Raw genomic sequence first — 21314 nt, forward strand, 5'->3', positions numbered from 1 at the left:
TGCAGCTTTAACAGCTAATGCTGGCAGAGCTCCCTCCTTCTTGGTCTTTGGATTAGTCATTGTCTGAGGGGGGAAAAAAACACTTTTTTTTTTTCTGTAGGAGAAGTAAAGTAAACAGCCTCCAACAAGCGAACCTTGACAACCCAGATTAAGGAAAACATTGGAGATCAAACAGTGCTGCTGCTGGGCTGTTGTCATGAGCTGCCTGAGAGAGAGCTGCAGACTATTTGAACAGGCACCGGGGTTTGTGTGCTCACTTAGGCAGAAATGGACCTTCGCGAATGCTGACCCAGGTTTTAAACCTGGGGATGAACTTTTCTTTGCAACTTTTTTCGCGGCCTGCTGCGGTTATGACACGCAGACCTCCAGTTTGTAAACCCCCCCCCCCCCCCCCACACACACACACCCACACACCCACACCTACTCCTCTCTACAAGAACAACTGTACTTATTCCCGTGCTACAACTGAATAAATTGAGTTGGCAGGAGGTGGGGGCAGAAATCTGAGGAAGACCAGCTGCATGCATGGTAATGACGCAGCGGTGTGTGATGTTGTATTATTTGGAAAGCCCTTGTTTCTAGTTTGGCCTCTTCAGGCTCCTCTTTGTGGAGAGCCGAGGTTCAACTGGTAAGAAAGTAATCAGTCTCTCATGCATTCAGCGTGAGGACTCCCATCCCCGAGTGCAGCGGCCCTCTCTTTCATCTGCCGGCTCAGTTATTTGTGAGCACACATTGAAATGCCCCTGCGCCGGGTGCGGAGGGGCTGTACACTGACTGTGCGCCCTCGCTTGCAGCTGAACGATAAGGAGAGTTATTTTGGGTCCAGTGTGGGAATAAGGTGCCAGCGTAGAGCCGTATTGTTCCGCTCAGATTTATTTAGTCTCGGACGCGAGACGCCTTCAAGTGACAGGAATTTCTCCGAGCAGATGAATTTGTGGGTTTGATTCACTCGGCACAAAGAGGGGCGATACGAGTGCGAGCGTGGCGTGCTCATTAGCGCCGTGTTACATGAATGGAAGTGATAACAAAGGGAAGCAGGACAATATTTCCAGGGTAAAAGGTTAGTGTGTCCCGGCCCCTGTGGAGCGCCGGGGCGGACGCTCCTCCACGCCACAGAGGCTGTGGGAAGGCGATTGGTCCGAGAGCGGATCGCTTCAGGTGAAGTCCTCGCAGCTCGCCGTCGCCATGGAGATGGCCAAACGCTCAGGAAGGCCATTAATTACTGTCTTCTGTACTTAATAATGAAAGGAGGAAAAAAAGAGAGGGAGCATGCAATTACAATCAGTTAGGCTTAGTTTTAAAATGAATTCACGACCGGTGTGTTTATTCAGTGTACACACAGTTGGATCGATGAAACTACGTGTTGTTTATTACAGTTTATTGCTGTGTTGTGCTCTTATTTACCTGTGTAACAGGTGTGTCTGACATTTGGCTTATTGCAGCAGCCTGCCTCTCGAAATAAATGAATGCTTGGAAAATACGTTTTTAAAGCAGATGTTACATATTTTTCTGGTAATTTTCTTTACATCCAACATATAATTTTCGGTCGAACTTTGTCGCTTTATTACATTAGAAATTATGTCACAAAAATATTAGAGAAAATTGTGTAATATTAACACTGTATGGCAATATTATAGGTTATTAAGACATTTTATGAGGTTACAATAATGCATTTGTATGTATTACGATCACATTTTTCCATGAAATTCCATCATATTATTCATGATCAATACCAGTCATGTAAAGCATAACAACATATAGTCACAAGTTTCACAAAAACCTTTTAAACTGTATCATAAATTTGAATTAAAACATGAACGATCAACATTTTAAACCCAGAAGTTGTCTCTTAAAAAATATTACATCAAGTGTTAAAATAGAAAATGTATCCCAATGCACTGTGAAAAGTTTTGTTGTGAAACTTTTACACAATACAACATAAAATGAGTCCATTTGTTAGCATATTGTCCCCCAAAACATCAGAAGTTCTATAACTTAGTTATTGCTTAGAATGTAAAATAGGCCATAAAAATGTTTCATGTCATAGAAAGAGCTGCCCTAAATGATCTAATCTGTCAAAATGATGGAAAACCTTTAAATCATTTGTCTATGTATAGAGACAAAATATGTCCAGGGACCACATGATACCAAGTGTTTTGTCATTTGGGCCAGACCGGCATAGCAACCTTCAGAAATAATGATAATTTTATATATATTTTATATTTATGTTTTAGAGGTTAAAAAAAAAAAATAAATAAGTGCCCTAGAAGTTAGAGACACTGACTTGTGATTGGGAGTCTGCAGGTTCGAATCCCACAGCTGATGTTTCCTTGAGCATGACCCTTGACCCCCATCACCGCCATGGAGCGGGACAAAAAGGGGAATTTCTCGAAGGCAGAACGATTTCTGCATCCTTCAGCATGCACATTTGTACAATCTCACCATCATGCTAATGCAATTTCAGTAGCAAAATAGCTGTAGCTAGCGTTCACAGCTGGATTACTGTTCAATTTTGCAACTTAGGCCAGCTTTACACATCGCTGCGTGTTTACAAAAATAACATTGTTTACACCACATTGTTTACGAAATCTTTTTTTAATTTACGCAAACCCTCATAAAAACCTGGTTAAGAGCTACTATGAGCACACGAAACCCAAAGGTGGCAGTGTAACAAGAAACATAAAGCCCTGCGAGCCAATCACAATCTCGAAAAAAAACACAACAACAGATGACAGACTTCCTGTTCCTTCAGCGATAATGTTTGTTTGGACCAATAGAGAAGTGGAACTCCTCCTAAATGTTGCGTTAGAGTACAAAACAAATAAAATACAAGAAAACATTGACTGGGAAATGTGTGAAGTTGTAGGGACAACCTGGCATTGTTTTCAGAACAGTATGTAAACACAGGTCACACACACACACGATGCTGATGACGCTTCTGCCACATACTGTGACGTTAAAACTCAGTCTCCTATCTACATGCAAACGGGAAGAGTTTTTCCAAATTCCCGCTTTGGCTGGAGTTTTTAGATATAATGGTTTTGTGGAGACTTGCAGCTTTGTTTACATGTAAACGAAAGCCCCAACCACATTGAGATATCACAGTTTTCACTTGTTTTCATTGTGGTGTAAACAGGGCCTTGGTGTTGTTCGAGCTTCAGCCCCAGTGGATAGATTAGGAACAACAGTTACTTTTTTGAAAAACGTCTCCTCTCTTATGAGAGTTGGATTGGACCCTCTGGTCGGCCGCTCTGAGACATTTTCTTCTTCTTATACTTAATTAAGCCAAACAAGGATAAGTAAAGTCTATTCTAGTTTTGCTACTAGTTGATTATTGGGTTGACAATTTAATAATGGATGACTTGCTTTGAATTTTCTCTTATTCAATTCAATTCAATTCCATTTTATTTGTAAAGCGCTAAATCACATCAACAAACATCTCAAAGCGCTCTTACAATGATAGAGTACAACATTTCAGCTTCAGTCATGCAGATCGCTTCTGGTTCTTGCAAACATCTGTTATTATCAACTCAGAACTTTGAATACAGAACAACTAATCAATAACTAATATTCAGAAGAGGTCTAAGGTGTAGATTTAATCTCTTCTCTTCGCTTTACTCACTTTTAAGTGGGTGGGTGTGTGCGTGTGTCTCTCGGAGCACAGCACATGTGTGTGTTGGGGAAAGATGCAGGTAAGCTCCAAACATTTTGGCCGAGCCGTGAGGGACTCAGACATATGCTGCAAGCTGTGCTCAGCTGCCTGGCGAAAGCTCAGCACCTGTTTCTATCAGCTGTCCAGTCTGTGTGTGTGTGTGTGTGTGTGTGTGTGTGTGTGTGTGTGTGTGTGTGTGTGTGTGTGTGTGTGTGTGTGTGTGTGTGTGTGTGTGTGTGTGTGTGTGTGTGTGTGTGTGTGTGTGTGTGTGTGTGTGTGTGTGTGTGTGTGTATATATATGTGTGTGTGTGTCCATGATGCAGCTTGGTGGATGATGCAAATTTCATGATTCTTTTAAGGAGATGTTAATAATCGCACCGAAAAGTCACAGTTGAAACGATGCAAGACGCTCACGCTTGGTTTTGTAATTCCAGAACAACATGGAGAGGAAGTGAAGCCGCTCTGACAACAAGCTGAAGCCACCAGAGAAAGTTTGGTTACGTCACAACCGTAAGTGCTTTCTCTATTCAGCTTCAGCTTGCACCGCATGTTGACAAGTTTTATATCAGTCACCGAAATCAGTAGCTTTCAAACTGGTGCTGGTGGCTGTGTTCGATTCGTAAAAGTGCAGAATTGTGGTAATTTCACTGTGGAAAAGTGAAGGTCTGAGCACAATTCATGTTAATTCAGGTGAATTCTGTGGTTGTGCGGTAGTGACTGTGGGTAAGGATTAACACTCTTCCCTCACAATGAGAAGGTTCTGGTTTGATTCCAGGTTTACCGCTTTTCTTCATGGGGTTTGCATGTTCGACCTTTGCATGGATTTAAAAAAGAAGTATTTTGGTACTCAGACGTCCTCCTCAGAGACGTGGTTGTCAGGTTAAAACTGAACTTAAATTGCTTGAAATGTTTGTGTTTGCATTTATTACTGAGTGAAGCCCAGTAAAAGTTTTAGACCCACAAAGTGAGTTATTGTGGGAGGTGAGGATGTTTTGGCCGATTTCCTCTAAATCGAAAATTATGTTGACGACATACTGGGTGAAAAACAAAAAAAAACAAATTTATCTAGTATAATAGTGTGTGAATTAAGTGAATAGTAAGTATTAGATAATAGGAAGATAATGGTTCACTGTGCCACTGAGAGCCCTGATATATTTTTTTGTATTTCTAAGTAATGTAGAAATGGTTGTCCTCGCTTGGAGTCTTTCTACCTGGTCCAAGAAATCAAAGGACGCTCCCTGGGCTCTGTGTGCACTTTTTTTTTTTCCTTCAGATTTTTCAGCACAATCTATGGTTGTGCGTCTGTTATGTTGAGTTTTTGTTGAATGGGTTGAGTCAGGTGGACGGCATTGAACTCTGGAAGGTAGACGAGTCCCTGACCATACACTCGATCTTCTGGGTGTTCGTTTACACAACGACAGTGCTCAGAAAATGCAACTTTATGAAAATAACTCCCAGTGGAACTTTTCAAAAACACTCCCGACTCCGTCTCTGCAGCTTTTCTGAAAGGCTTCAATTGTGCATGTGCACCTCGGCCGTAGTAAACAGTTCTTCTGCACAGACGCGAGTAGAGGAACAATAACAACAATGTTTGCCTCCAGAGTGTCATGGCTCCCAGTCCATGTTCTTCTGGGACTTGGTCGTTTTAGAGTTGAGAGTCACTCAGAATAGCAATCCAACTTCGTCTTCTGTCCATACGTTTGTCTACGTGCTCACCGTTGTTAATGTTAATAGCGTATTGTTCTCTGTGCACATGTTTGCATGGTTTCATCACAAAAACAGCCAAAAGCACCAACTTGTGGCCTGGCATGCTAGCTACGTCGTTTTCAGCTTTCCTGCCGTTTCCATGGAAACTGACATAGTTTTCAAAATGTTGCCGTGTAAACACAAAACAATTCTTTCACCAACGTGTAAAAAGGATGCACTTTTAAATTGAAACGTTGTGTGAACAGGGCCCCGGTGGGGTTAAACAGGTTTCCAGGTCAGCGTAGGAAGCAGTATAGACGATGGCTTGAAGGATGTTTTTCGTTTTGTTCTGTTTATAAAGTTTCTGTCTCTCACGTTGCCACGTTGCCACCGAGCTACAGTGGCTTGTCCTTCTATTTCACAGGTTCACGCCATAAACAGCAGAAAAGCTGCTATCCTAAGCTTAACTTAGCTGGTGGAAATAAAATCTGTCCTAGCCTGCCACTAGATTAAATCATCACTCTGCCACATCAGTGTGGGATTGAGAGGAGCAAAAAGTGACATTTAACTAATATGAAAATGTCACAGACTATTACTTATCCTCTGGTAAGTGTGGGATGCAACGCAGTGCAGAATAAGGTTACAGGAGGATTTTTTTTTTTTTTTTTTTTTTTTTTTTTTTTGAGGGCCTCATCCTTGACTTCTTGGCTGTGTGTTTCAGTTGGCAGTCCCAGCCCTAATAAGAAACATAACATGGCAGGGCCCGCTCTTCCATCATCATTGCTGGGTGGAAAGTTGGTGCGCTTTGATCATGTCTTTTGGGCGCATCACTCCGGCTTAGCCTGCTGCTCGCTCTGTGATAAGCCATCAGAGCACTCAGATCTGAGCCGGCAGCTCGGCGGGCTCGAGCAGAGACAGGAGAGAGTAATGGAGATGAGGAGAGAGCGGCGATGCAAATTTTGTTGACAGACTCTTGCTGCAGCTGTTCTCTTTCGCATTTTTGAATTCAACAATGTTGCTGTCCCCCTTCACTGCTATTGCAAAGAAGAGGCCACGTTTCAATTTTTTTTTATTTATTTTTTTTTTTTTGTGATTTTTCTCCCTGCCTCTCCCCGTGTTGTGCTCTTGGCCCTGCCGGCAATTAAAACACCTTGAATTAGAGGCGCGTGCCAATCGGCTGGGAAAAAAAACCGTGTGTGATTTAATCATCGGACAAACTTGTAACTGTTAACCGGCGTGTTAAAACATCCAAACACAACAAGTTCACTTTGAAGTGGAACGCTCCCTTCCTTCTCTCACCGCTTCCGTACATAAAACATGGCTCCCAACCCCCCATTATGAAAGGTTGCTCCTAATTGACGGGTTGTTGCTTGTTTATTTGATATATATTTACCAGCTGGGAGGTAATTGGGAAGCAGTAATTACCCATGATGCAGTGCAGCGCTTAAGCAAAGGTGCTAGCATGCTGATGAGTCTGGAGCGCCGCTGAAAGTGTGCAGGTTACTATTATCATCGTAGCAGGCTGTTTAAACACTTGACAGCTGAGAGCAGAGATGGCTAATTGGGCCGCGTGTCCCTTATACAGTCTCATTGTTTACTATCATCATGTGCAGCAGGAGATCAAACAACACCGGACTTTTATCTTTTTTCTTTTTGTGCAATTGTTAACTGCAAACCTTAGCAGTTAATAGCAACAATAAAAGGCCGGTAGATGTAAGGGCCTTGTGGATTTGGACCCACCCACCCCCCCCTCCGCTCTGCTCTTGATGGTGATGTAGTTTCTTCTCTGATAATGGCCTTGTTAACTGAGATTCATTGCTTCTTCATTCAGAGTCCCCTGGATATTGAGAGAGAGAGAGCATTCTCCAACTGCAGCGTTCTCCACGGTGAAGTCATCCTGGTGTGTGTGTGTGTGTGTGTGTGTGTGTGTGTGTGTGTGTGTGTGTGTGTGTGTGTGTGTGTGTGTGTGTGTGTGTGTGTGTGTGTGTGTGTGTGTGTGTGTGTGTGTGTGTGTGTGTGTGTGTGTGTGTGTGTGTGTGTGTGTGTGTGTGTGTGTGTGTGAGAGAGTGAGCTATTCGTGGAAGGTAGTGACGGTATCTTCCTGACTCCTGATGATTCAGTTGACCTGAGACTGGGGTGGCAGAGCGGCTGGTATTAGACTTTGTTTGCTACTCAATTCCACTTTCACACCAACCTTCCCTCTCTTTCTCTCTGTCTGTCTCGTAGACGCCTTCTCAGATGCACACCTTGTTTGTGTGCAGGCTGCTGTCGTTTGATAGCCCTTTTTCCCAGTAGATCTTCAGACGTTGTTGTTGTTTGCCTGCATTGGTCGGGAGTGTGTGACTTGCATTTACCCGCGCTCCTTTGAGGGAGTTTGTTTTTCTTCACGGTGTTGTAAACAGGGTGGGGCTCCATTCCCAAACCACTAAGTTGGTGATGATTATTTTCACAGGACTTATTTTTCTTTCTTTTGTTTATCATTCTGGTCAATAGATTAGCCCGGGATGGAATTATGCTGTGGAAGCAGATAGGGCGGCCGACCATTCGCTGCATGTGCCAACTAGATAAACACTTTGTTGTTTTTGAGATTAAAGAAGCACTCTCATTTATTTTTGTTGATATCTCTAACTTTATGTGATAATTTTTAATGAGCTTCGGAGCTCCTATTTGCTAACAAATAATACATTAGATTGTGCCTGTTCATATCGTAGCGTGAAATCAGCTTTTTTTCTGACTTTTGAGTTTGGAAAAACAGGTCCTCCCTGGTCAAAGAAGTAATTATATTAACTCTTTCGGCTCAGTGTCGAAGTCAAATCAATCATCCCCGCCTAGTTTTTACAGCAATGAATTTGAACGTAGCACACGCTAGTTGAAATGGGAAACACAAAGTGTGACGTTGCCGCTTGTGGCACCTGAACGCAATTTTCAAATGATACTTGGATTCATCCCGACTCCAAGCTGCTGCATCCACATAGTCCCTGTGTTTATCAACTGAGTGTGAAGCTCAGATTCCTGTCAGGTGCGACACACGTGTGACTTTCACAGAGTGACTTGGCATCACAAGCTACAGATGTGTGTGAAGTTCTTTTTAGATCCCGCAGAAAGGTCTCAACATACAGGGAGTGGGAGGGCTGAATAACCAGGAGCAGAAATCTGGAGAATCAGTGCCTCATAACATGAGTGGAAAACACATCACCCCGCTGTACCGTCACCACAAACTCAGATTTACTGCAGTGGATGGAAGGCTGGGATGGGACTTCATGGGCTCAGTATGAGTACACGTGAAGAAATCGTCTGTATTTTCACAAAAGTCTAATAATTTTGACAGAAAATGGCTATAGTGTAAACATAAAGCCATTTTTTTTAATACTTTCTGGTGCAAAATACAGTGGAGTTTCCCAGAAAATGTCTCCTGGAGCTGTGGCATTATGCATGTTTTTGTAAACTCAGCATGGCTTTGAGGAGAATGCTGGTTTAATAGCTACGAGGTACGAGCTTTCATGGCAGCGTCTCCGATATCTCAGCTCAGGTCTCAGTCTTGTGTTGTGTCCACTACCCTTACAAAGTATTTTTTTCTTTTTTAAATCAGTATTTTCTTTGACATTTTTATAATTTGCTTGGTGGTTTGGCCAAATTGGGCCAAAACCGGCCAACGGGCCTTATGTTTGAGACCTCTGACCGTGTAGATAAAATGTGCTGTGAAAGTTCAAAACATACAGATTCGACCAACTTCAGAACAACAACAAAAAAAAACTACAATCAAAATCACCAGTTATCATTTAGATACGATTAAACATCAGCATTTACACGCATTTCTATTCTATTATGTTATATATATTTATTGTTTTTACTATTAGGACAGAGAAATCTAACCAGACTTAATCCTTTGACTCATAAAGTTCTGTCTATTTTCAGTAATGCCTTAAAAGTGGATCTGCGCGATATGTATTTATCAACATGTAATATATTGCAAAAGACAGAGTAATATTTTTCCATGCCTCCAATTCAAAAAGACAGAATTTCTGATGTGGACCAGAATTCACTAAAATTGGATGATTTACTAATTCAAAAATTTGGACCGAGAGCACTAATTATTTCATACCTGGTGGCCACAGTGCATAACCAGAAAAATCAGGAAGAAATGATTAGAACTGAGAAGTCAATAAACTGCTCTTCTGAAATACTACTGGTGGGAACACATGATGGAAAAAGACTACAATGAATCAAACCTAGTCTTTGTATTTATTGCATATCACACTGTTACAACCAATACTCCACAAGATCATTCTATGTTGCATGTTTGCCGGGTATCCTGCATCCTTAAAAAAAAGAAGAAAAAGGAAAGCAAACATTACATATCGGATGTACTTGAAGAACCAGAAGAGATCTAGAGACCTAGTAGATGGACAGACGGTGGTTCTAATGTAAGGTTGCTTTGTTCTTTGCGGTTTATTAGGGATTAAAGAAGAAATCAACACAAATAAACATGGAAGTAGTTTGTTTGATTCATTTTGGTGCTATAAGCCTGAGTACTTCTTTGTTGATGGACGGTAGAAGAAACAGGCAGATCTCACTGGATTTGGTAAAAGTTTTAATATTTCACCATCTTGTAATAACTTGTATTATCTATAATCACTGCGATATAAACTGTGTTGTTGCCGAACATGTTGCTCTAGTGTGTAGACGGCGAAAGTTTTCTGTCTGGTTTCGATCAGCAGTCTTGTAAAAATAGAAAACATAACCTCACCTCGGATTAAGTCTGTCAGTCTAGCCCTCATTACAGACAGAAAAAGCTCTGAATTGCAGCTTTTTACCAGCACAAGACAGACCTGTGTGTATTATTGCTCCTGGCACATTGCAACTAACTTTGACTTTGTTAAACCATAATCGCATGCAGTTTAATTTCTGTTAACTGAAAATTGGAGACTTCAGTAAAGTACCGACAATAATAATGATAATGCTGAGAAAAGAGCAGTCTTTACCATCATGTGTAAAATATTGAGTTAATACTGTTTGTGAGAAAACACCCGCGTATTATTTGCCACCGTACCAGACAGAAATATAATTAGCTGAGATGGTTTTGTTCCGACACTAGATATGTACAGTATATGGTGCAGCAGTGGCATTGTGTCCTGATGTTACAGAGGGAGCATTCCTCCCCTGAGACGGGTGTGTTTTACCTGTAGACCATAGCAACAGGCACAGAGCGCGTGTGTAAAATGTAACCCGTCAGAAACAGAAAGTAGATGTCGTCGAACAGGACCGGCCTCGTGGAGTCTGCCGCTTGACTTTTGTACACGGAGCTAATGAAGACCTCAACGGTAAACCAGAATTTGCAGTTGATTTGCATGAGTAATGCTGACTTAGCTCGACTGCCGACACTGCCCAGCTCTCTCATGAATGGACCAACACGCCCTGTCTATTAGCGATGGAAACGCTGTCTGTCGACGGGTTTTGTTGTGGCTTGCAAGACGTTTCAGTCGGTGACTACCCGAGGCGTGCTAAATAAGAGGCTGACATGAAGAGAGAGGGTGAAGACGAGCAGGAGTGAGAATGAAAGAAACTAAACAAGAAGTGAAACTCTACGCGTGCTTATTTTGTTCCAGGCCGTAGATAGGAGGGGGGAAAATCATGAGAAAAAGTCTAATTATGGATATGAGTGGTGATGTGAAGAAGGCGTGTTGGAGGTGTGAGTCTGTGTAAACTGCAGTAGCAGAGGTTCATGTGTGGATCAGATCAGATGAGCAAAGCTCTGCATGTTTATTCATGTTTATTTTGTGTGGCTGTGGCTCGGTTGGCAGAATGGTTGTCTCCCAAGCAGAAGTTTGCAGGTTCGATTCCTGTCCACATGTCGAAGTGACTTTGAGCAAGACTGAACCCCAAAGGCTCCCAATGGACTGGAAGCCTTGCATCGCAACCGCCTCCATTGGTGTTTGAACGCGTGTGTGATTGACTAACGATGTAAATTGCTTTGGGACAGTTCGAAATACCATATTTTTTTCTAAGGTCTTGTTTGCACAACAAATCTCAAATCTCTTGAGCTCTGTCTCCATGTCGACGGGGGAAACTCTGCGACTACGTGTGGGTAAATAGTTCTTTTGCACATGTGCGAGTAGATGGACAATCACAACGATGGCGGCCTCCGGAGCTGCATTCCTAGCAGTCCACATTCCCCTGGGACTTGGTCGTTTAATAGTTGACTCGCCCGTAATAACAATTCAACTTGTTTGTCTGTCCATACAAATATCAAGGAATGTTAATGTTTTTAGTGAACTGTTCTCTGTACGCATGTGTGTGTGGTTTTCATTCCAAAAACAACCAACAGCACCAACTCCTGGCCTGGCATGCTCACTACATCGTTTTCCACATTTCTGCCGTTTCTGTGTAAACAAACATTGTTTTCAAAATGTTGCTGTTTTAACGCATAACGTCTGAATGAAAATGCAAAAACGATGTGTTTTCACTTGAAACGTTGTCGCGTAAACGTGGCGTAAGACTTTTCCATCCCCTTCTGAAGCATGATCACAGTGTGCCGGTACTGTCGGTGCCTCATGCACATCACATCCCAGAGTTCAGCTCGCCACTGTTAAACATTTACTATTTACTGTTTACAGCCCGGACCTGGAAATTTACTGCACCTGTTGTAAACGGTGCAAATACGGCTCGGTTTAAGCAATCGGCTGTACCCAGTTTATTGGATATTTTTCTAAAAGCCTTTTCATGTTGTGTGTATGGAGCGCGTGATGTACAAGCTTTTAATGTGTTGACCGATCAATTCCTCACACCGAAAACAACTCCTAGTGAGAAATGAGTAAATCAATCTTTTCATATCCTGCCACAGAGAGGAGCCGGCCCGTGCCTCTGAGTGCATTTCTGTGTACTTTATGTGCAATTGTATGCCGTGATTGAAGGGCTAATTCAAAGAATTTTAATCACTCCGACCAGCCCTCTTGCAGTGTCATCTTTTTTGCAAATGCCCCATAAAATGAATAGATGAGCAGTCTCTTTTTAGAGCATAATGGCTACATTAGAATATGAGATGGATTGTAGAGGGAAATTCTGTATCCTTCATGCACTCTTTCTCTCTCACTCAGTGGCTCTGATCTCTTTTATCAATAGTGTGAAAGACTTTCCAGGGCACAGTGAAGTGTTCGGTTGAACCTCACGCACACACTGGGATGGAAACAGCAGAGGTGAGACCGCTTCTGAGCGGCGAATCGTTGCGTAACTGTCGCAGCATCGACACGAGCTGAGCTAATGTGTGATTTCATGCCGCGCGACCAATAATAGATTTGTTTTGTTTGCGTTTAAGTCTCTCCACCTTCATTGATTGCAACGCCACACCCTCCTCCCATATTCACTGTGACAGCTCTTTTTCCAGTGGGTGAGATCATGCTATTGGAGGCTGTGTGTTGCTCTCATCAGGGTCAACCACACGCTGCCAGTCAATATGTAAACAATGGTGGAGACAGTTTCTCACTGCCTAACTGACATTTGCCGGGCCGATGATTCATGCCGAGAGATGCCGCCTCTCAAAGTATTTTCAGGGCACACTGTACTTACAGTGGTTTGAGTAATTCACACTGTGATCTTTGTCCGCCACACTCTCTGCCATACGCTGTATATGTTAATAATACAGGATATTCCAGGTAACCTGCCTCTTGTTTGGACTCTGATCCACAAATAGGCTTCAGTAATCTCGGTCATGCAACGGACTACAAAAAACAAGTTCTTACGTAAACAGACTTGCTGCTGACTGAAGAAGCTTGTGTTTTGTCATTAGGTGTGTGAGTATGAACAGGATGACTGTGCACATGTGTCGATACATGGCTGGGTCCTGCACTGCTAAAAATACAACAAAACTGTAGTTTCTTCAGCAGATTAGGGGCTAAATCACAACTTGAATTACTCGAGTTTAGTGATAAGAAATGTCGTCGTGTGCAGTTTTTTTATTAGTATTATTTTTTAAAGTAATGAGCTTTTACATTGTGTTTTAATATCATAAAGAAAGGCTGCACGGTATTAGTCAAAAATTAGTCACGGGTTACACACGGCCCAGTTTCATCTTGAGTGGGCCGGAAATAATACCATATTAATCTTTAAAATCAAACTTTAACGTTTTTCTTTGTTGTGGCACAGAGCATACATGATAAAAATGTCTACATTTTCCACAAAAAACAAACAATTAGTGCCAAAAATGAGTGCAATCTCAGCAATAAGCCAATTTCAATGACACATTCTAGTGCAAAGTACAGTGAGACGTCCAGAGAACTTCTCCTATAGCTGTTCAATTCTGCACGTTTTTAACAACTCACCCTGACAGCATGGCTTCAAGACTAATTCTAGTTTGATAGCTTTTATGGCAGCATCACTGATATCTCGTCTTGGGTCTCAGTGTTGTGTCCGCTACTCTTAGGACATTTGTTAAAAAGTCAATGTCTTTTCTTGGGGGTTTGGCCAGATTGGAGCCTCTTGAAGGCCTGTTTTGGCTCCTCGGCCTTACGTTTGGCACCCCGGCACTATGGCATACTGTTGAGTATTGTAATATGACTTGTGACAAATAGACTAACACCTGCATATATGAAGTTAATGTCTTTGTACTTTACGAATAACGGTGCGATTTCTCTTCTTGGACCTGGGTTTTTGTCCTATTTCTTAGACTTTCTTTGTGCTTCTGAAATCTGTGTTGACCAGCATCTATTGCAGTCGGGCTTCATCTCAGTGGCCACATATGTAAACCACACATATTTTTTCATAGCTTTTTCACAATTAACTAATCTTGGACATATTTATTGCTTGTATTTGTTCTTCCTCGTATGCAGAGTTAAATTTGTTCTGGTCACATCGTCCCTCAGATATCCTAAAATTGCCCCAAAAGAACTGCTGTACCAGACCTTCAGCTCTTGTACAGTGCTGTTTAATCTCTCTGAGCACAAGATTTTATCGCTTGTTCACAACTCTTTCAGGCTTTAATCAAACGTTTTCGAGCTAAACTCCACCATCCCTGACAATGTCAGTTTTGATGCAAAATGAAGGACTTCAACATCAAAATAAAAATAGTTTCCTTTTTCAACTGATGGTAAACCATGTCCTGCCGTGATCAAACTGGAGATAAAAGATGCATGGGATTGTATTCCAGCATGCAGCAAAACGTGATCTCATTTCTTAATGGCTGTCGAGCCTGTTTATATAATTGGAAAAATGATATTTCAGTGTCTTTTGAGAAAAGCTATCCTTTTAGTATCTCAGCGCAATCTTGCAGTTAGGATGACAAGAACGAGTCAAAACAAAAATAAACTATTCAGACAAAGTAGAGATAGTGTTTACGTTCTGATTGGACATCAGTATAGTAACCGTATTGATGTCAGCTGTTGAGTAAGATCTGAGAAATGTAGTATTTTCCCAGTAAAAACAGAAGTGTATTTGTCTTGTGCAATGTTTTGTGGGACTTTTGCGCGATGTCATACAAACATTTGCTGCCAGAAGTCTGTTCAGTGCTTGCAGAAACGACCCTGTGAGCCGAATAGACGGCGAGCTCTGGGATTTAATCTCAGTGTACAGGTCAGAGTGTGACATTCACACTGTCAGGAAGCTTGGTTTACACAAACTAATATTTCCTCCATTATGTCAAATGGAATGGAATGAAAATGAAATATACAGACCATAAAATAATTTCCACGTCTCAGCTACATGCTTGTTAGGTAAACTGATGACTCTAAAGCAGGAGTGTCAAACACATCTTAGTTCAGGGGGCCACATTCAGTCCAGTTTTATCTTGAGAGGACCAGACTGGTAAAATAGTGTCATGATAACTTTTGAATTGAAGCTTTAAAGTATTTCTTTGTTGTGGTGCAGAATATACGTGATGAAAGTGTCTATATTTTCAGAAAACCAAACAATTCCTTCCAAAAAATTCTACGATCTCAACATAAAACTGCTACTCTTAAGAATTTGGTTTTTTTTAATCTTTTTTTTCTTTGAGATTTTTACAATTTGCTTATTGGTTTGTCGGGTCAGGTTGGAGCCTCTTGGATTTGGGCCTCGGTCCTTATGTTTGACACCCCTGATCTAAGGGAATCGAGGTGTGGGTGAGCGAATGACTGGTGCATTTGTCCAGAACATAGAAAAGATTAAGTGGATAGATGGATGGATGTTAACGAGACGGCACGAGATTGCTTTTAAATAACCGTTATTGTTTCAATAATGAATTGCCTAATCTGCTTTTTATGATGTTTTGGCGATACGGCAGCCTGGTGGAGAGGTCTTTAGCGATTTTGAGTAGCTGGCTTCTGTCCCAAATTGTTTAATAGGAGATATCCAATAAAACATCTGTGCTGGTTTCTTTAGTTTTTTAATGAAAAAGCTGATGACGACAAGCTCAAATCTCAATTCCATTTCAATTGCGGATACATTTTGTTTGTAGACGTCTTTTTCCTGTTGTTGCTTCTTCACATTTGTGCACCCAAATCTTTTTTTTTTTCTCTCTCTGTCTCTGTCTCTGTGTAAAGACACGTGGCAGTGAGGTTACAGCAGGCGAAGGAGTTTCTATGCTTTCATGTTGTGAGAGTGAAACCTCAGATATTTTTCTGCTCTCTCCACTTGTGCTAATGTAAATGATTTGCATGGAGTTTGTCCCTGCTGATTAAGGCTGTTTGGACTGCTCCTCTCTGGAAGCATGCCAATTGAATTTTCTGCCTTCTAACACGCTCTGAGAGTGGGGAATATGGTTCTCGTCGGGCCTGGAGGCTTGATCTCTCCTCCTAGCCTCCCTCAGTCCTTTCACATCACTCTGACAATTAGTGAGCTCGACCATCCCCAAATGACACACGTAATTAAAGAGTTGGCATTATAATTACAATGTGTTTATTGTCTGTTTATGGGTTCTGTGCAGCACATCACGCACAGGGAGATTTCTGTGCTGTAAATGGATTCGGGGCTGTTAATATTACTTTGTGGTAAACACGATTTCATGCGGTTAACATCTCGATGCCTCCTTTATCAGCCCTGTGACGGCGGTTCTGTTTGTGGCACGCTGCGACGCAGCTTTTGGCCAATGGCGACGGAGGCTGGCACCGGAAAAAAACAAATTATTTAGTCATGGGCTTTTAACGGGCACAACGGTAAATGCATGTTAAGTAAATGATGCAATTTATTCCCATCTCCTCATTTGCCCAGGCTGGCTGCCACGGGGACTTCTGCCAGCTTTAAATAAGTGGCACCCAGATGGCACTCGCATGATGCCCACTTGGTTACAAAACGGTGCCGGGGAATAAAGGCCTGCCATGACAGCCAGCGGGTCAGCTGGTGAGCCTGTTGCTTGTTTTTGCACTGTGGAAGTGTGCACGTGGGTTAATGTGGTGTCACTGCGAATGCTCCGGATTCCTCGGAAAAGGTCGTATCTCAGATGTCCTGACTGAGTTGTAGAGGAGACACGTTAATGAGGAGGGTGGATTTCTTTCACATTTCTTGTAGAATCCTGCACGATGGTTGAAGATTTTGGACAAAATGCTAAACCTTTATTGCGTTTTGGGTGCTTATTTACACAATAATGGTGCTCGGAGGCACTGAAAACACAACTTTTTGAAAACACTTCCAAGGTGGAAGTTTTGAAAATGCACCGTCTCCATGGAAATAAGGGTAAATACAACTTTTCTGAAATGCTGCCACTGCAAATGCGCACCGCAGTCACAGTGAATTGTTCTTCTGCACATGCGCGAGTGGATGGACAGTAACAACAACTTAGTCGCCTGTTCATACAAATCTCTGCTCGCATGTGTGTGGTTTGATTACAAACAGAAACAGCACCCACTAGTGGCCCAACATGAAAAATACATTGTTTTCAGCGTTTCTGCCATTTCCGTGCAAACAAACATCATCTTCAAAACTGCGTAAACGCAAAACCGACGCATTTTCACTTGTATAAACAGGGCCTTAGAATTGACAGATGGTGGCAGGTGATCAGATGATGAGTTCATTCCGAACAGGAGTTGTTTCTCTCCTCTCCTCTCCTCTCCTCTCCTCTCCTCTCCTCTCCTCTCCTCTCCTCTCATATGGAGCCCGATCCAGGTCAAAATGTTTGTTCATTTGAAAAAAAAATGTGATTGAAAAAAAATATTTTGAAACTGAATGTTCAAGGTTTGATTTCAGTTCTGAAAAATTTTAAAAACTGTATTCAAAATAAAAATAAGTCTATGAAAGGTTTTTTCTCCTTACATATAATTTTGATTCAGCTCTGGAATTCCTTTGAGAAAATCCTTTATTTTCATTTTTCACTCTTAAATATATTTTTTTAAATGGAGGTGTTATTTTTTCAGTTGCAGATTTATTGTTTTCAGATTAGGATCTTATTTTTTTCACATTCAAATCCTGTTTTCAAGTTTCACATTTTTTTTTTTTTCACTTTCAAAACTTTCTTTCACTTTCAGATCGTATTTTTTTCAGGTTCAATCTTTTGGCCCTGTTCTGGCGCGGGGGGGGGCGTGGCTTCCCACTGAGAGGGGCGTGGCTTCCACTGAGAGGGGTGTGGGATCATGTGTGGGGTTGTGAGCGACAGCGTTGCAAAGAAATCTCAGGGCGTACCCTGATTGTGTTGCCTTCATTGAGATTCAAAGGAAGCACATGTAAGCAGGGTTAAAAAGGACGACTGAGGAGGACTGAAGTTTAAAACGAACACTTTGAGAACATTAACAGCAGCTGATAGTATGAAGCTAGTTCATACAAAGCTTTTCCCTACTTGCTGCATTGACACCTAAAAACGTCTCCCTGAATGTTACTCAGCCCTACGATACTTAGGATGATTTCCACTGAACCTTTGCTATTTATATTTACATCTGTATTTCTTCACTGGCCCGACGAGGACATCCCTGTAATCAGCAATACTGCGCTGCATTCACAGTCTTATGTGGAAATGGGAAGCATTGTTTCTTTAAGTATGGATGTTAAAATTAACCATCTGTAATATTTAACTTTTTTAATCTATTGACAATTGCTAAGAATTGTCCAAGCGAGTCTGTAAAAGTGATCTGTCTCCCCAGCATAACTTTGTTTACAGCTATCGGGTGAATACAGTGTATAGAGAGTATTGGGTTACATACTTCAAAGTACCCACTGTTCCTGAAGGCAACACAATCTGCAACCCTGTCACTCATAATTCCTCACCCTTCTCAGTTAAGGCCACGCCCCCACGCCAGAACAAGGCCAAAAGTTGGAACCTGAAAAAATATGATCTGAAAGTGAAAAAAGGGTTTGAGCCTGATAAAAAAAATTGAAAGTTGAAAACAAGATTTGACTGTGAAAAAAAATAAGATCCTAAAATGAAAACAAAGGATTTTATCAAAAGAATTCCAGAGCTGAATACAAATTATATGTAAGGTGAAAAAACTTTTCATACCCTTTTTTTGATTTTAAATACAGTTTTTAATTTTTCAAAATTGAAGATCAAACCTTCAGATTCAAAATCTTTTTTTTTCAATCACATTTTTTTTTCAAATGAACAAACCTTCGCACCTGGATCGAGCTCCTCTCCTCTCCTCTCCTCTCCTCTCCTCTCCTCTCCTCTCGCTCTGTAGCCGTACCAGTCCTCCAAGGGCTTTTCTTCTTTCTCGCTCTCTCTCTTTTATTTATTTTTTTGGAGTGGTGAACTGTGTCATCTACAGCCACTAACAGCCCACAGCTGCAGCAGCTCCAGCCACCGCTGCAGATCGAGGGACAATGTGGAACTGATTTTCCAGCACCGAGAAATAAATAAACAAAGCCCTTAGACAAAAAAAAGAAAAGAAACAATACCACAAACAACACGCGGCTTATGCAAATGCGGTGTGAAATGTGCTGGCGAATCGATAAGCTCTATTTGTGTACAAAGAGACTATAGGACGAGAGTGACCATTTTACAAGCTAACTTTTATTATCTGCGGAAGCGACCCTGAAACATCTGTGCAGGACGCACTGAATTGAACCCACGCACGATGATGAAACACGCTAACTATTTGTTGCTGATTTGTGACATGAAGCAGCTCGGCGGTGGTGGGGAGGGTTGTTTTCTGCCGCGTGAGACGCCAGATGTTTGTGGCAAAGTTTTCGGTCACTGTGGTGGGAGAGGTGGGTCAAACTGTCAGTAGGTTAAAGGTTGAACTCCATTTAAATAGAAAAAAAAAAAAAAAAAGCTGCAGCTCCCTCACAGTTAATTGGACAATTGATATTCTTCGCTAAATGTAACTCATAATGTTAAACACTTTAACTCAGAGTCCAGTTTTTGCAAGGCGAGACAATTTCACTCGTGGGATTAGTTTTTTCCCATGAATGAAAAATGGAATCCTAACAGCCCGTCCCATTGTTTAGCTTTTTCTCCCAGTCACCTTGTAATTGTTTCTGTGTCATAAGCAGCTATTAGTATTGCTCGAAAATGGTAATGCTTTGAGAGACTCATCTCTTCCAGAGAATGGCTCTCTATCACACTCTCACATTCTTTTAAAAGGGAAAAGGAAGATGAATTTTGCCCATAAAGGCTGTATCACAAGGGCTTTTTATCCTAAATGGCTCTGGGGATTGTTATCTGTGGGAAGTGTGTCCTGCCTCCGTCGTGTTCAATCAAGTGTCCACTTAGCTGTGACTGGGAGTAATTGTTCCCAAGTGGGCCACACACTGACCTGTTAATGTCTGCGTTGACCCTGTAACCTTGTCAGCACGTCTTAGGGAGGAGTTTAAATCATGTGGATCTCCTCCGCATCTTTACGCTACCGGGTCAAGTGGGCGTCGGTCCTGAAAGACCACTCTCTTGTAATTGTCCCCAGCAGCATGGGTCAGCAAGGGGTGTTCCCAGAGATCGCCTCTTATTACATGTGGAACTGGGAGTGGTGTGACTTAATGGGTCAAGCCATTGATCCGATACAGCGCAAGTGTCCCCGGCTGCAGCCGCATTCTGTACCAGAGCCAAGCCAGTGAGCAGGCCAAACAATGTGTAAAGTTAGCGACTTGTGTTTTTTTTTAGATGCGGCACCCAGAGCCCGAGTGTATCTGAATCTCTCAATTATGTGTGGTTTATTTTTATCCCTCAATTTAAAGAGGTTAGTGGAGTTCTTTCTTATTATTTGAGGTGCCTCACTGTGATAACACGACATAGTTGCAGCATGCTTATATTTTGTATTTAATGTTCTTACTTGGTGAAAGTGATAAATCGCACCTTACTTCTTTTGAACAAGGGATGAGTGTAAATTAGATAAACATGCTGTATGCAGGGATTGTGATAGCGATAAACACAATCACTTAAATAGATTTTGTTACCTAGTTTTGAGATTTGTTCTTTCAAATAACAGTGCTGCTTCTCTTGCACCTAATTTAAAACAACGTAGTTTTTTTTTTTTTTTTCTCCCATTACGTGCATGTCCTCAGTTTCCACCAGCAACGTTTTCAGAAGATGGTGCAGTTTGATGACTATTTTTGGTTATTTTTCAGTGATTTGTGTGCTGTTGACTTCCACACTGTGGCCACCACATATCAAGTAATTGGTGCTGTCAATGCATAGTGCATGAGTTATTTTATTGTGCAGCCCCATGTGTTTAAAGAGGTGCTCGAGGTGATCAGGTACTATACAATCTTAAAAAAAGAGATGGGATGAGGTTGGACATTTGTACAACTTGTTCACACACAAACCTTGGCACCTTCATACACTCAGTTACTAACAGTGGTCTGTCACTGTTAGTTCAAACAAGGGATGTGTGGGATAAGTTGGCTAAAAGATTAATTGATGTGAGTCGGCACCAGAAATAATTGGCCCTGTTTACACAAGAATGTTTTCAACTGTAAAAGCAAAACTTTCATCTTGCTTTGGGCGGTCGAAGCCATTAAAAACTTTTTGAAAACAGCTCCCTCGTTGGAACTTTTCAAAAACTGACTCTGTCTCTGTGTAAATGGGAGACAATGCAACTTTCGGAAAACGTTTGGGCTCAGTGTCTGTGTGCACAGCGGAAATGCTGATACT

At 41.7% G+C, this 21314-nt stretch overlaps 1 protein-coding gene across 3 annotated transcripts in view; it reads left to right on the plus strand.

Annotated features, from left to right (window-relative positions):
* The window catches only part of foxp1b (forkhead box P1b), a gene marked incomplete at its 3' end in the record, with an annotated part of 204831 nt that overhangs the window by 4613 nt on the left and 178904 nt on the right, over positions 1–21314 (plus strand). For all 3 annotated transcript variants that reach the window (XM_080460795.1, XM_080460796.1, XM_080460797.1), the window contains exon 2: positions 4087–4162. The remainder of the gene's footprint in view (positions 1–4086; positions 4163–21314) is intronic.

The sequence above is a fragment of the Lipophrys pholis genome (assembly GCF_963383615.2).
Source record: "Lipophrys pholis genome assembly, chromosome: 4".
Classification (NCBI taxonomy): Eukaryota; Metazoa; Chordata; class Actinopteri; order Blenniiformes; family Blenniidae; genus Lipophrys; species Lipophrys pholis.